This window comes from Equus quagga, chromosome 9, assembly GCF_021613505.1.
Source record: "Equus quagga isolate Etosha38 chromosome 9, UCLA_HA_Equagga_1.0, whole genome shotgun sequence".
NCBI classification, from domain to species: domain Eukaryota; kingdom Metazoa; phylum Chordata; class Mammalia; order Perissodactyla; family Equidae; genus Equus; species Equus quagga.
Genome location: NC_060275.1, coordinates 48618865 through 48633348, shown reverse-complemented (window position 1 = coordinate 48633348; position 14484 = coordinate 48618865). Strand labels below are relative to the sequence as shown.

At 45.9% G+C, this 14484-nt stretch overlaps 1 protein-coding gene across 1 annotated transcript in view; it reads left to right on the top strand.

Moving 5' to 3' along the window:
* LAMA3 (laminin subunit alpha 3) overlaps nucleotides 1-14484 on the top strand; it is a 253780-nt gene that overhangs the window by 38093 nt on the left and 201203 nt on the right. The window lies entirely within an intron of this gene.

Below are 14484 nucleotides of genomic sequence, written 5' to 3'. Positions count from 1 at the left end.
AGAAGCAGGAATAGAAATTGTACTAGGAAGCAGCAACACTTTTCTTCTGTAATTTTCTAAACTCTCTACAGATGGAAGTTAATATGATAAAGTGGTAAACAGAGGTCACTGTGACCTCCTTCGTGACTCTTACAAAGTAACCCTGGGTTACACGCTATTATGACTGGCATTCAACTACGGCCCAGGGTTAAGGCCATTGTAAAGCTATCAGGGATCTTTCTTGTCAGGAAGGGTGATAGCCAGGGTTCGGCATCCCATTGGGAGGCAAAGCCTGCAGTGCAGGGAGAGGCACTAGAGGGGGTAGCCCTCTGGCTGTTGAAGGAGCCCACGTGGTGTTCATCTCTCTTAGAGCTAAACGGCAAACATACACATGGGGTTCATTTCTTAAGAACTGCCAGGGTCACGACTCATGCTGATGAGAGAAAAATAGAAAGAAAGCCCTTGGTGCCTTTTAGAAAATGTTAATTCTATTTCTCTGAGAGTTGGCCATGCAGTTCAGACAGAAGACAGCATGCCATGATACCGATAATAAGTTACGTGGAACTGTGAATTGACCAGGAAGGAAAGTCACTGTCTCCTTGAGAGGGGCCCAGGCTGCTGTGCCAACCTTTGGTAATATGGGGGTGGTCAGGGTGGGAAAGAGACCAGGGCATAGAACCTGGGAAGCCTGGGGTCAGGGCACCAAGGGGTCTTGTGGTGGGCCTGGCAGGCCCTCACCTATCAGTTGAGGGGGACTCACGCTTGTGGCTAGAGATGCTTGTGAACAGTGTTTGTGAATGTACCTGACCTGGAATATTGTTAAACATAGACTAGTAGTATTATCATTATAACATGGAATATTATTACTACTTAGGGAAATTGTCACTGATGCTCCCACCCTTGCCTTCTCCCCCTTTCCAGACTTCCAGTGAGCTTAAGCTGCCGTATCTCCTCTAAGTGAGTAAAGTATCTATGAACATATTTACACTAAAGTTCTGGAAACTCAGTACTGATGTTACATCTTCACAGAATGTTTGCATTTAAAAAATTACTATCTTTGTCATGGAACTACTACTTCTAGGAATTTATTCTAAGGAAATTAATGAGATAAATGCTCAAAGGTTTGAGCAAGGCTATTCTCAGGAGCAGTGTTCCTAATAATGTAATGTGGGAAATAATCTTGTGTCCAATAAAAGGGAACTGATTCATTCAATGGACTGATTGGCAGCCATTAGAATGATGTCATAGAGGGGTCTTTGTTGACGTGACATATGTCCGTGCTGTATTGTGAAGAAACATATCAAATTTTGTGTAAGCTGCATGTATAGTATGGTATGATTACATTTTCTTTGTGTGTAAGCAAAGAAAAAAGTCAGGAAAGAGAGAATCTAAAATGCTGAGTTCTTTTCTCTGGATGGTGGGATTACTGATGATTTTTGCTTTCTTCTGTAAACCCCATTTACAGTGTAATTCAGATTAATGACTTTGGGTTATTACCTAGGTACAAATCTGGCTGCACAGCTTTCTAGCTGTGTGACACTGGACCTTCGAGTTAATGTCAGTTTCTTCATCTGAAATTTGGGGATGAATCTAGTACACCTTCATAGAGTTATGTGAGGAATTAATAAGGTAATACAGAAAAAACTCTTAGAATTATGCTTCACACACTAAGAACTCAATCCATGTTAGCTATTGCATCTGTATTTTTTTCAATGAGCATGTATTACTTTTAGCGCTAGAAAGACAGTAAAACTAGTTGGGAAAATTTTTCCTATTGGGAAAAAAGAAGAGTTCAATATAGAGGACAAAAGAAACAATTATTCCTGGTGGGATTTTAGGTTTTGATGAAAAAGCTTAATTGGAGCTTTCCTGATGCTCTCCATCCCCCCAAGATAAGCTTCTGACTGTTTCATCCCAGAATGAGACGAGCCTGCTAGAGATCTTCAAATGCCAACAGAATCAGAAAAATGACCAGTAAATGGAAATTGATTTTTTTTAAAAGAGCCTATTTTATTCCTTAGCTAATCTTGAAAACTATTTTATATTTCTTCCCTTGTGAAACTTTCATGATTTCAGACATATTTTGACCTTAAATCATGGCAGTTTTTCCTATTACTATTAATGGCAAGCATTTATAAGGAAAAACTGAATTTCATGAATTCTTCACAATGTCCCAATGAGTGCTTGAGTTAAATATAATGTCTCAGGGGAGTCCTCGGGCCCTGGCGCCTCCTCTGCTCTGCCCTCTGTCCTCCAGGGCATCTCCCTCAGCCCCCACAGAGCCTCTGCTCCTACTTATGCCTGTGACCCTGGAGCCTTGGTACGCCGCCAGACTATCTCCCTTTACTCTTTTCTTCCCAAGGCCTCTTCTTTCCTTAGTCCCATTTCTATGACTCTCTTCTCTCTTGCCTTTTCATTTTCCATTCTTCCATTGCATTTCCTTTCTTTAGGGAAAAACCAAAACCAAACCAAATCATCACCTTTTCTTGTGATCGCTGCCAGCCTTCAGGAGGGGCACTGTGCGTGTCCCTGGCCGCTCCTCCCAGCCCCAGAGCAGTGGCCCACTGAGCCATTTCAGCCGGTCAGGGCTCCTCAAGGAGGCTGGGCTCCACAGGACCCTGCTTGCTGCCTGGCTACAGCTATACGCATAGGCCCTGCCCCAAACGCCTCACAATGCAGGCAGTGTGGGCATCCTGCCTCCCCAGGACTCTGCTGCACCCTCCAGACTGGAGGGGTCAGGCTCATTTCCCCATGCCCCACCTGACAGCTCCTGTCTCTTTTCCACACATGGTGTCTTTGGGCTGTGCAGCCTGCAGAGAAGGCTGCTTCGTGCTCCTTGTCTCTCTCTAATCCAAGAGCAAGTTCCTGTGCTATTTGCACTCCGCTCTTTAACTCTCAAACCAGTAGTGTAAACATTCTACAGCTTAGGAATTCCTGATTCAGTACATCATACGTGACACACTCTGATCCATTTGTTTCAAGCGCCCTGAGCAATAAGATTGTATGTTTACCTTTATAGTTTCTCAACATCCCAGAATAGCCAGAATGGAACATTTGGTCCCTGCCCCTGCCTCTAACAATTGTCCTAGCTCAGCAGACTCTGACCATCCCCTTCCCTGCCTGTTACAAGCGTGCACTGTCCCAGGAGCTCCCTGCAAGATGGAGGGGGCCCACCAGGCCAGGGAGCCTGGGAACTGGGACATGTCATACTCTTTCTGCTTCAGGATCTCAATCGCCAGATCCAGGGGGACACAGCAGCATGAATTCAGCCTGGTGTCTCTATCAGAGGTGCAGACCGGCAGAGCAGTGGGGCAGTTAGTGTCAGGGTGAGAGAGCAGGGCCCAGGGCCTGGCAAGGTGAGGTAGAGTGCACGAAAGCAGAACCCAGCCTCCTTAGCGGGAGAGAGGTGAGGGCAGCGACACTGGATGCAAGGGCAGCTGTTTTACACATACCTGTGTTTCAGGGCAAGGGCATCGCCCCTGCTCTGCTCAGGCCTGGGCAGGGCTGGACCTGAAAGTGCCTAGTGTTTAAGACAGGTGGGTCTGCCACCTTGCTGGGCTGCCCTGGCTTGCCCCCGTTAATAGGTTGCTATGACTTTCACACACACCCCTGTTAAACTCATTTCATTACTCTCCCAGCCAGCCATCCACTCGTCCTGGACACAGCTCTCCTTCCTTCCTTCTTTCACCCATTTCTTCCAGTCCACGTGCTGCTGGCCCCCCTACTCTCCCCAAGGCTACACAAACCACCACCCAACCCAAGGATGGCTTCACGTTAAGATTCCGGAAGCCCTGCTTAGACCAGTGTTCCTCAAACTGTCTGTGAGTAGCACTGCTCTAGACCACATACCATAGCTTTTCTTCAGAGTTATTGATGGCCATTGTGTTGCATTCCGAAAAGTCTGCCTGTCCTTTCTGTGACCTCAGGTCTCTTCTCTGGCTCAGATTTGGTTGTGCAGTTCAAGATACATTTGTTAATTATTTAAGACTGTAGCCCCAAGCCTCCTCGTGACCCAGATAGTCTCCCTCCCTCCCCCATCCACTCTCCGCCCTGCTCAGTGCCCAAAGCAACTGACCTTCGGGGGCAGCATCTACGGGCTCCCCTGCCCTCTGGCTTCTGGCAGGGTTTGACCAGTGGGAGGTGCATGCAGGTGCTCAGCTCAGAGGGTGGGAGGAGAGCAAGATTGGGGCATCTCTTCTCCCCATAAGTTACAGTATCTCAGTTCTTCTGACAAGGGTCTCAGCTCCTGGCAGGCAGCTTTCTCCTACAGCTATAGGTGAGTTCCGGCTCCAGTTTCTGCTTCCTCTCCTCGCCCTTCAGGTCCAGGGTGGGAAACGCTCTCAGATGGTCTTGGCTCTGAGGTGCATCACCATCATGAGAAGTCTTCCCTCACCCTGCCCACTCCTTTGTACACAGCTGCTTTGTTAAACTCCCCTCAATTACTTCATTCTAGTTGGTCATCTGTCTTCCGCTGGGGCTCTGAATGACACCTGCACTCATGCTTTTCAACTGGTTGAAATTTACCAAAATCCCCAGTTGTCTGCTCTGAAAGAATGAAAGGAAATTATTAAGGAGGTGATTAATAGAAGTTCTTAAAAAGTACATATAATGTGAGTGTGTGTGTGTGTGTGTGTGTGTTGAGAGAGAGAGAAAGAGTGGGAGAGAGGGAGAGGAAGAGAGAGAGCTCAATTGAATTACGACTATGAAGTAAGGAACAGTATTCTGTTCCTTTCTATATCCCCAATACCTAGGAAAATAGCTGGTGCGTAGAAATAATTTAGTAAATGTATGTTTAATGCATGAATGAATGAGGATACAAAGAGTTCCTTGCTTATATATGCCCACTTTACATACGTCCCTCACACACCAAAAACCATACATATGCAATAGATAGTAAAATATCACTGCAACTTGGAAGATATTGAAGACGTAATGAAGAAGTTGGACTTTTGGTCATTTATATTTAGAATATTAATCTAAACATTTAGAAAAATAGGTGATAGGAAGAAGGTATGGTGGTCTTTTCCATATGGTAGATAAGCTCATAAGTCTTAAAAAGTTCTTCAACATCTGCTTCCCAAGATGAATAACTTAGAATTTAAAAACCTAAGTTTATGGCAGCTATAACATGAGTTTAATGCTAACATACTTTGCTGGAAACTATTCGAAGCACCTTTCAAGTATTGACTCATTTAATCCTCACTACAACCTTGTAAGATAGGTCCCCATTTTCTCAAAGAGGAAACAAGCTCAGAGATGTTGCTTTGTAGCCTTCCAGTGTTACATAAGCTATGACTAATGGTCACAGGTGAGCATGGGGTGGACAAAGGATTCCTAACCAGGCTGTCTGGCTGCAGAGCCTGCCTTCGATACCGTGCCATGATAGTACACACGATGCTCCTTTTCCTTTTGCACTCCAGCTCTGTGAAACTCTTATGGCCCATGTGGGTATCTGGCTTATAACTGCTACCTCTCTCTCAGTATCTTGTCCATCATCTTCCACAGTATTCCCCTGTGAAGGTCCATTTGGGAAATCTCTTTAGTCCCCCAAATAGTTGTGCTTCTTTTTGGCATTAAAAAACTAAACTAAACAAAAATGTGAACACTGGGATCCTGTTTCCCTCTTTATGTTGGCTACTAGATGCAACTTATGGCTCTATCTTGCAAGTGTCTGGAGCTTCCTGGCCTGCATTTTGTGTGCACACTTCACTAGGGGCTCAACATTTCATCCTTACCTACAAATTTTCCTTTTATTCCATTTTGTGCCTTGGTAATTTCATATTGCTGTTGTATTTACATTCTTTAGGATTTAGGGCCCTAAATCCCTCCCTACCCTTTTTTTCTTACACAAAATAGGAAGTAAATGAATACAAGCAACATTTTGATGAAACAGTAAAATATAATTACTATTTTCATTCCAGCCATATGTATTGTTGCCACTTAGAATAAACTCTCAAGATATATTTTACCTTACTTTATGACTATCCTAAGCCTGAAAAATTTGTATATTCGTATAAAATGTTAAATGGTAAAGTGTTAAGTGATATTTCTGAGTCATTTCAAGAAGTATAATAGAATTCTCTAGAAAACACTCAAGCTGTGTAGCTGGCTATGGCTCAGTTTTTACTTTTGCTTTCTTCTGAGTGGTTTGTCACAGAGAAGCTCAACATAAAGCAGAATGACTAAGCATCAAAGGCCGTCTAAAGTGGATGCTAGGTTATAATTTTCTTTTTATGATACATAATGGACAAAGAACCTATTTCTACTCAGCTGTTTCCTTTTAGAACTGATTCAATATGTTTTTTGCTAGAGCAAATATATCCTTTAATTATAAGACCTCATTACCTATTGTACTATTTCATTCTCTCATTTTTTTTTTTCTACTCCTAAATGTTTCCAGTGGCAGTAGGATAATAATATGTGTGTTGATAGCTGAGAGTGGATTTGTTTTTAAATATATAGGGATTCATTCATTCATGCTTATGAATCCTAAGCATTCATATCATGACTCATAATATCTCGAGGCATTCTTTCAAAAGACCCCTTCCCACCCACATTGTACCTCTTCCTAGACATTATTTCTCCTCCTGTTAAAAGTTATTGCTCACTTTGGAGAACAATCGGAGTTTAGTAAAGCATGGTCTCTGCTGAAATTTCTTGCTCAACTACTGTTCTATCGAAGATAGACTTGCACCAATAGATTGTAATCTGGCTACTGAAAGATATTTATTTTGTCCCCCAAGCTGATCTGTGTTCGTGACATGGAGATAACATACAGTACACTGCGGGAAAAACAGGGCCAGCTTTCTATAGAGATGGTTCGGCAGCTGTGGGCATGCTGTATTTTCAGGATGTAGAGCAGGCTGTTCACCAACCTCTGGAATTCCTTTAGCTGGGCATAAAGCTCTTAAAAGGCTGACATGTTTGGGAGAGGCAAAATACTGCGTTAAAATTCACTTGAGACCAGGTTTCCATAGGAGAAATAGCAGCACCAGAAATGTACTTCTGATGGAAAAAAGGATAGATATTATAGGCTGGACTAGTGTTTCTCAAACTTAAATGACCGTCTGAATCATCCATTCAAATGGTGATTCTGACTCAGAAGGTTGCAGATGTGCTCATAGATTCTGCATTTCTAAGATGCTCCCCACTGATGCCACAGTTGCTGGCCTGTGGACCACACTCTGAGCAGAAGGGACTAGAAGGATTCCCTGCTCATCAGCAGACCTCACTGGGAAGTGGAGAGCAAGGCAAAGGCTGAGCCAGAAGCAGGGTGGGCAGTGGAGAAGAAGCGAGAACCCTGGTGAAGAAGATAAGGTTCAAGAGGAGTGAGCACAGCCTCCCAAACGGCCTTGAGAGTGACAGTGGACACTATGCTAGGGACACACAGACCCAGAGGTGGGAGCAAAATGTCTTCACAGCCAGATAACTCTTTATATCTCCTGTTTCTGGCTTTCTTGAGCGTGGTATACACAGAGGCCGGAAAATCAAGCTGTGCAGCAACTTCTGGCACTGGCAGCACCACTCAGGGAGGAAAGACTCTTTGAAGAATGTACCAGACTCCCCCACTTTGGCCCTGTCTGGCCCTGAAGCCATCTGCAACAGCAGCATAGCTAGTAAAAGCCCCGGCTTTGGAATCAGAAAGATACGGCCTTGAGTCCTTTCTATTACCACTCACTGTGTGATGATAATGTTCCGCATCTTCTACAAACTTTGGTTTCTGCATCAATGAAGTAGAGATAATGTTAATACCAGTATATAGGGTTATTGTAAAGGGTACAGAAACATATAAGCTTTAGTTCCTGGCACATCCTAAATTGTCGACAAACGCTAGTTTTCTTCCTCCTCCTCCTTCTCATCATTATTGTAAGAATTCCACTTGCCTAGTCTTCCTGCAGGTACCACCTTTTACTTGCTACTGCAACCACCTGCTCAGTTTTCCTATTTCCTTACCCTGCATTTCCTCGAGCTCGGGGCACTAATCCCAGCAGGTAGAATTTCAAGTTCTGGAACTGAGCCACAGCCCAGGGAGCAAAGCAGAGGAGCCTTGGGTTTCTAGCTCAGCTCAGGGCTGGCCTTGAGCCGTGGGGTGTCCCGCTGCCATCAGGTCCCTGCATCATACCACAGCAGCTGGGTCCTCTCCACCCCTCTTCTCCTTCCCTGGCATTTGTCAGAATCTCTTTCTGTATATTCATATAGAATTCTGGGATTTCACATTCTTCTTGGAGAGAAAATGCGTGAATAAAGAATTAGGATACACTCTGATAAGTGTAACCACCGTGGAGGGAGGTATTATCTCTGCTTGGGATGTTTCGAGAAGGTTTTGCAAGGAAGCAGCCTTTCCATTAGTCTTTCAAAGACAAATAAGAGTTTCTTGGGCCAATACTTGGCCTTGGTCATAGCATGACCAACTGTCCTAGTTTGCCCAACACTAAGGGGTTTTCTGGGATGCCGGATTTTCATTAATAAAACCAGAGAAACCAGAATGGTTGGTCACCCCTGCAATTCCATCATGATGATCTGTTTGGGTCTTAGAGTCGTGTTTTCTTTTACCAGTTATCCAAGAGCCGGTGGTCTGAGGCTGGGACCTGGATATCAAATTCTAGAACATGTGGCCACTTCCTGCCAGAGCAGTGCTGGCTCTCAGAGTCTCTACTCTTTTGTCCTACTCCTTGATGTTGAGACCTGTCTGATTACCTGTTTCCCCTGGGTGAGCCTGTCTTTAGGTCAGTGTTTCTCAAAGTCAGACCTTCAGTCCCTGTACTAAGAAGGGGGACCCAAGCTTGGGGCTTAATGCCATGTTGAAATTCTTAGTAATTTTATGTTTGAATTTGTGTTTTGTAAGCGAAGTCCAGTGGGACAAAGGACGATGTGCCTCCCCAGACAGGTTCTCGGCCACCTGCTCACCCAACCCCTTGGGGGGGACCTTTATCCCTCTAATCCTCCTCCTCCTTGTCACCACCCTGCCACCCTTTGCCCCTGGCTGGGGTCTGGGAGCAGGTACAGGGAAGGTTGGCTGCATGCACACCGTGCAGAGGAGGGGCATGGCAGCCCATTTCTGTCCCAAGCTAGCAGAGTGATGGGCAACTTGACAGAGAGGAATCTCTTGTCCATGCTGCATCCAAGTACCAATCACATTCCAGCGAAGAGGTTCCAATCCCTTGGGGGTCATCCCTCTGTAGGGTTGGGGTGGTAGGTCCCTGGGAAGGGGAGCTTGACCTTCTTGCCCTTGGCCAAGGCATGGTGTGTTATGTCAACCCAGCAACTGTCAGGAGGGGGATCGTGGCATGTACACAGCCAGTGGCAGAGTGGGGTCCCTGGCACCTGTGAGGGTCTGGATTCACCCTTGCCCAAGGGAGGGCAATATTAGATAACAAATAAAAAAATACCATGATAAGCAAAGAGAGAAACTGTGGAAGAAAGGAAGAAGTATATTTTAATAGCTTTAAAGACATTTTTTTTCCTGCCTTTAAACAAGGGCCCCTGTGTTTTCATTTTTCTCTGAGCTCTACAAATATGTAGCTGGCCCTGGTTCTAGGCCTCACTGCAGACCTGAATTAGAATGTCTCATTCTAATTCTAATTAGACCTGAATTAGAATACTGAATTAGAATGTCTCAATTGTAGCCTGAGAATCTGTATTGTAACATACTCCCCAGGTGCTTCTGATGCACATTTAAGTTTGAGAGCATCATTTTGCTCTCTTACTTGGCTGAATGTCCAGAACTGGGCACATGATCTCTCAGCCACAGTTGTCCTCTAAGGTCAGCATGGCCAGAGTGAACGAAAGAAGAAACAACTCAACACCTCTGAAATCTCAACTTCTACCGCCATTGATTTCCCACTTAGCAGGGACAGTGGGGCCAAATTGCTATGAAATGGGGTCCTCTAAGCTTCAGCACCTCTGCTTTTCTAACTTGCCAGGATTTCTAGTTCTTCTTCCATCTCAAGGTAGGGCTGTACTCACCTGTCTCTTTGAAGGAAAGCTTGGCCATGGGACCTGCTTCGGTGCATGATGCACCACATTCTCTTCCTACCTCAGTGATGTTCCGGATAGTAGGGGCTTCATTGTCTGTGTCTCCAGTGGTTTGTGAGGAGGATCTGGAGCAGAGCCCACCCTCAGTAGACATGTAACATGGGTGAGATACAGATAAACTTATTTTTTTAAGTCACTGTGATTTTCATGTTGATTGTTGCAACCAACCTATCGTGATGACACAGGCTCCACTCTAATGAGAGTGACTCTAACCATCCTCAGGTCCTTAGTTGTAGAACAAAAGTCAGATGCATAGAACTTCCTGCATTGACGGAGGGGAAAAGAGCAAGGATTCCCTTTGAGAACTTCCTAAACAGAAACTTGGGTTCTTCTGACTGAACTATGGTAATGAGATAGCCCCCCGTGGCCATCCCCAGATCTTTGTGCCCCTGAACCAGAAATTTCAAGAGGTGACTAGTCCTGGGCTTGGCTTGTGGAAAGGTCTTGCCAGCCTGCAAAGAACATCAAAGAAGGAAGTAGCCAGAAGTTATAAGGTCATGGAGGTATGAAGCAGGACCTGGGATCTGAGTAGCCAGCAGGAGCAGGATCAAGCCATCCAAATGGACATTTTCAAGCTCAGAAAGTTCTCCAAAATTTGGGGTGGATTTATTCCTTGGACACCATAAGTTGAATTGCAGTTCAAGTGGAAGTGGTCCTCTCTCTTTGCAAGTCAGGCCATTAATGTACCTACGACTTTTAGTCAGTAGGAAGAAGTTTAAAAAAATTTCAATTACTGGCTGTTGGAACCACAAGAAGAAAGTGATTGCTTCTAGGGTGCATGCGCTCCTTGTGTTTGCATTTATGAGGCTCCTGCTGGTCATGCCATCTCCCCCACTCTAAGTACACAAGGTGGCTTCTGCTGCTGGCCTGGAACCAGGAGAAGGTGCTGATGCACATTGCAAATGGCTCCCTTGGATTTTTACCAAGTCACTTGACCAAAACAGGTGGCAGTATATATTTTGTGATTACTAAAGGCTGATGCTCCATTTAATTTTATGCTGTTATATCTCCTTAGGAAGCAGTTGTTAGAGAATTTTAGAGATGTGGTCCCCACTTCAGGGAGATGAGCTAATCCTTCTTCTCAGCTCATCACATGTTATGCATTACACCCCGCTCTAGTTTTACTATTCTATTTCCCTTTCATTCTCAATCCCCACTCCTGTTCCCTCCCCCTTCATAAGCATCTGCTGTAACATCTTTGCTACTTAAGCTGAAACACCCCTGAGTCCTTGAGGAGTGCTCACTTCCACCTACTGACCCTTACCTGTTCCAGGCTCTGTGCCAAGTGCTCTCCAGGCATCGACTCTTTCATTCTTTATACCCAGCCTCCGTGGTGCATGGTCACTGATGTTTCCTTCCATGTGGAGGAGGCTCCACCTGGGTAGCACTGCAGGCCTCTCTCTGTCCCCTCTTCTTCTGGCTGGTGAGCGTGGAATCAAGAATTGGGCATGCGTAGCTCTGCCCATCCCCTGAAAGCAGGTGTCCAGAGGCATGCACTCTTCCCTGCTTCTCCCGCCAGAGCCGTGGGGACTGCCCACCACAGGACAGCTCATCCAGGGTTAACCAGCAGCAGACACAACCTGCCTTCTCCAGTATCAGCTTCACCAGAAAAAAAGGTGACATTTTGTCCCCATCTCCCTTGCTCCTTTGTCTTATTTCTCAGTTGGTTCTGAACCAGATACGGAAGAAGGCTGCTTTTTATTGGGCCCTTTCAAAGACTCCAACATTAAGTACTATTACTATTTATTTTTACAGATGAGGGTACCAAGGCACACAGAGGTGAAGGGAATCTCCCAGATTGTGCCACTCAGAAACTGGAGCCAGACATTGTGGCCCCAGGTCCTATCCTCTCACCCTCATGATACACTGCTCATAAAATATGAAATGTTTTATGTGAATATATATGTGTGTGTGTGTGCTTGTGTATCTGTATGAATGAGTGTGTATATATATGTAATTTATATAAATGTGATATAACATCTAGTTTGATGTCTTCTGTATTCATGTAATTTATGTTACAAAGCTTCATCGATATTGTATGTGTATCCATTTCCTTGCTTCTGACTGCTACAGGGTTGGTATTTGTATGGTCGTTAGTGAGATAATCTTTCTCATTGACTGACTTACTGGAATATTGCCTGGGGGGAGTCACATATAGGTATAAATGAGGTGTGCACCAAAAGTTACGTCAGATATTTAGAACTCATATTGTATTTTTTCTCAGGAAAATGTTATAAATAAGAACCTCCTAAGCTATGCCTTAAAAATCCATATAGTCCCTTGTGTAGCTATAATAGCTGTAATATTTCACATTTGCAAAATAGGATGGTATAAACATTATGGTATAATCCTCCCTCTCCGTGTAGCTTTTGAGGTAAGGGGAGAAAAGGCACCCTGGACTGGGGAAAGGCTTAAGGAAAGAAGACCAGGGAGTAAGAGATTGGGGAAGGGGGCAGAGATGGGTCCATGGGAAGTGAGAGGGGGCAGGTCATTGTGTAGGTTGGGGGTGTGGAACTTTGGGGCTCCACCCACTTCCGGCCCCAGACTTTCCTTTCCAGAATGCCTAGCTGCTTACCCCATCCACCGTCTTAAGACCCAGACCTCGTTCCCTGTGGGGTGGCGAGATTGTTTTTAGTGGGATGCTTCCTGCTGGCATGGAAGGTGTTTTCCCCCATCAGGCCCCTTCTCTGCCAGCAGGCAGAGTGGGAGTATGCTGTGCTCCACCTGCCAGGTGTGCCTGGAGCTGATTAGCTTGGAGCCGCTGGCTTCAGTTTCCCAGTTTGACCCACACCTGCTGTGGTAGACCTGTCTGGCCATCCTGCTTACTTCCCTGGCTCTTGTTCCACTTCATGTCCCCTCTGGGGCAGGCTTGAACTTTGCCCTAGTTCCAACAGTGTCTTGCTCAGAGCTGGGTTTCAGGAAACTGAGGCTTGGAGAAGTTCAGCTCGCTCACCCAAGGTCACCTGACTCCTGGCTGATGCTGAGCTGGCACAGAACCCTCCTGATGCCTGTCAGGTGGGCAGCCACTCCACACTTTCTCCACTGCCTTGCCACCTGCCCTCACCCCATCGCGCTCTAACCCTTCACACCCAGGCCTCCCCGACCCTGTGGCATCACTGTTTTCCACACGTTTGTCCTGCTGTGAAGGTGCCTGCTAGACGTCCTTGCTGGAGCCTAAGTGGGAGCATTTGGGACACAAGAGGCAATCTCATGTCTAGATCCAAGAGTTCGGCTGGGGATAGGCCTTCCCATCACAGTGACAGTGACTTTGAGCTGTCCTATTTCATGCCAAGTAAGTGCAATCCTTGTGTTTTGGCTGACTCCCAGCATCGCCCTCATCCAGGAAAAGTGTGGGCCCTGCCCTGGCCGACAGCTACGTGTAGCTGGAGTGTTCCTGTTGCACTTCTTGAGTGGGCAGGATAATCAAGCACACATCCTCTGTTCACAAGGCCATGTGCACTCTAGACATGAATATTTATTTAATTACTCCTGTAATGAGTGTTTTAAAGGCAAAGCACAGTGCTCCAGGAAGCATAAAATACAGACAACTAACCAGGGAGAGTGAAGGCTAAGTTGAGGCCTACAGGTTAAATAGGAGTTAGCAGACTCCAGGGGCTTGGATTAGGCTGCAGTTGGGTCATATTGAGCTGAGGTGGATGCAAGGTATCTCAAGTGGAGATTAAGTGGAAGTATGGGTCTGAGGTTGATGTGAGAATTCTGCGCTGGAGATATAAATTGGGAGTTTGGAGGTAAGATAGAAATAGAGTATGGCATGAGGCAAGAAAAGGCTGAGAGCTGAACTCTGGGTGAACAGGAGGAGACAGGGGAGTGAGTTAAAGGTGAGGGAGGGGTACAAGCAGCACACCACCTTTTGAAGATGTGTGGCTCTGCTGGGGAGAAGGCGGCAGAGTGGAACTAGAAGGAGGTTTGGATGGAAGGAGTGACATCTTCTCTTTAGGAAAGGTAAACGCTAATGGCCAGGCTCCACCAGAAGGCAGGAGGGGAGGGGGATCCTGAGCACAGATGGAGGGATTGGCTTTGACGGGAAGAGACTCCTCCCTCCATTGGTCCAGAGGGAAGAAGGAGAGGATGTGCAGATGCAAATGTGCTCATAGATTTGGGAAGGGAAGGGTTGAGAGTTCCTTTTTGGTAGTTCTGGTTTTACCAGTGAAAGAGAAGTCACCTTCGAGCGTGGAAGGAGCAGAGGTTGGGTATTGGGTGGGGTTTGAGGAGCATGGAGAATCAGGCTCAGAAAATAATCAGAAGCAAAGGATTCTGCACAGTTGGAACCATAGTCCCATCTGCAAGGACACAGCTACGGCTGAACACTGGTCCCTGCAGCTAGGGCAGATGACAGTGTCAGCACTGAGCCTGGACTCTGGACTCTGTATGCCCCTGCTGGGGTCAGCCACTATCCCCAGAAGCCAGATGGTGCTGCCGTCTTTGCTGTTTCTAGAAAGAATTCTTCAG